Below are 2500 nucleotides of genomic sequence, written 5' to 3'. Positions count from 1 at the left end.
TATTTTTGAATACTGTTTTGGTCATTTACGATGGGGATGTTTGCAGAGAAAATTCAGATACCAAGATAGATAGATAGCTTATTCTTCACTATATAGATGAAATAATAATAATAATAATAATATTGGATATTACATGGCCGCGCGGGGATACGAATTTTATCTTCGAGTGCTGAAAGTATCTGTTTATTTTATAGATATCGATGAAATGTCCAGATTTAAAACAACTTGTTTTACTCATTTTCAAAATGATGAAAAAGTGGTCACCAACCGCTATTACACGCACGTTGTGTAACATGAAACAAGATATGAAAGTTATGAAAAACAAATTTTGCAATTTAAATTTTAATGTAGTAGAGAAGAATTATAATAAAGCACAAAAGCATCTTACAACGAAGAGAAAGGTCGCTTTTTATTGGCTAATCGTGTTCGTTACCATGACGACCCCTATATTCACACATGTGAAAGACAAAAATGATATGTTCACTGCGCGCGATGAAGATATATGACTTTTTAAGAGAAGGAAAAATCCTGGTATACATCAGTATCTATATAATAATTTGTTTTTCATAACCGACTTTCATATCATTGTTTCATGTTATACAAAAATTGCCAGTTCTTAGCGGTTGATGACCACTTTTTCGCCTTTTCGAAGACTGACTAAAACAAATTTTATCTTCTCGCTCTGATAGTGTCTCTCACTCGTTCACTGTACTCACCGTCGTCTCGTGAAAGATGTAAGCTATCAACACTCGAAGATAAAATTCGTGTCCCCGCGCGAACATGTCATATCCTCTATATTTTATATATGGTACACTGAAAAGACTGTTATTGATGGCGTTAATAATTAAAAATGCTGGCAAACTGAGCGAAAAGGTTTCAGAATGAAATGTAAACATCCTGAAACATAGTGCACAGATAACTTGAAAGACAAAGGGTTTGACTCGGACATTAGCACCTGTTGGTGCCACGAAAATATATTTCATTCACAATAAAGGATCGGTCTTGAACAAATACCAACCTGGAATAACCTCCGGGAGTGAAGTATATTGTGAAGAGAATACACCATTTGACATGAAGTAACTGAAATCAATTCCAAATCTGAAACACACTTGTTCCCTCTTTGCCAGCAACCACATGAACTCGGATGAAGACATCAAATGAATAAGTTTTGATAAATTACTGTGGCAAATTGTCAGCCAATACATAGCAGCTAGGCCAAGCTGAAAAAGAACCCTTTTTGTTGGAAGAAACTCGATTGCTGTCAAGGAGGAGGTATTCAGGCAAGTTAGTTTCAACCCGACACTGAATGAAAGATTGAAGACTAAGGAACGTCGTTGTATGCAAAGGACATTGTTCAAAGCCGAATTTAGTGATGACATCCTACGCCTGTCCAAGAAGAACAAGCATTATTCTTCCCTTCCTGATTTGAACAGTGCTACACTTGGCATACTTGGCATCAGCCGATTAAGTTTTATTTATATATATTCCCTACCACGAGAGCCAGCAAGAACTATGGCGAACGTTTCCCCAGCTCAGATTCTCCACTTTAAAAATAAAGGATCAATCGCCGAAATACCGTTCAGCCTCGCTCTTTTTCTTATTCTTTTTAACATCTCGTTTGCCGTCGTCGCATTGCTGGGCAATTCTCTCATCATTGTTTCTTTTCAGAGAGTATCGTCCATTCATCCATCGACAAAACTGTTGTTACAATGTTTAGCCGTCACTGATCTCTGTGTCGCTCTTATTACACAACCAATTCATGTTTCGTCTCTTTTCAAGGGAATCTCCGGGATAAACCTCGCCATGTTTGACGTCGCGAGGAAGATAAGCTATGTTTTTACCTTCTTGTTATGCGAAGTATCGATTTTCACCTCGACCGCCTTAAGCATCGATAGATTCCTCGCCCTTCATTTGGGGTTGAGTTACAGAACAATTGTAACTTTGAAGCGTGTTTGTTTCGTCTTAATTTGTTTCTGTGTACTTGGTATTTCAAACGGGCTTATGTTCATTATTTTAGGCAAAGAGATCGCTTTAATAGTTTCGGTAGTGCTTTCGGTACTTTCTGTTTTCGTCTCAATATTTTCATACAAAAAGATCTTCTTAAGTCTGCGACAACGGCAAGTTGGAGTGCAGGTCCGAAGAGGTGGAGGTAGAATGACCGCATTAAATATTGCAAAATACAAGGAGACAGTTTCTAGCGTTCAAGTTGTGCAGTTGCCATTTCTAGCTTGCTTTCTCCCTGTCATTGGGGTAGCATCACTAGAAGCCTTTGGAAAAGGAAATCAAATCGCTTGGAATTTGAATGTGTCCCTACTCTTCTTCAACTCGGCTTTCAACCCAATTCTTTACACATGGAAGATCAAAGCTACGAGACAAGCTGTGAAGGACACTATGAGACGAATTCATGCAATGTCACTGAACCAAGCATCTTTAAAGCCAAAGTCAATAATGACAGCACCAGCTCTTAATGGACTACATTGAGATTTCTTTAGCAGAAGGC

This window comes from Montipora capricornis, chromosome 14 (assembly GCF_036669925.1).
Source record: "Montipora capricornis isolate CH-2021 chromosome 14, ASM3666992v2, whole genome shotgun sequence".
Taxonomy (NCBI): Eukaryota; Metazoa; Cnidaria; class Anthozoa; order Scleractinia; family Acroporidae; genus Montipora; species Montipora capricornis.
Note: the sequence above shows the minus strand (reverse complement) of the source record.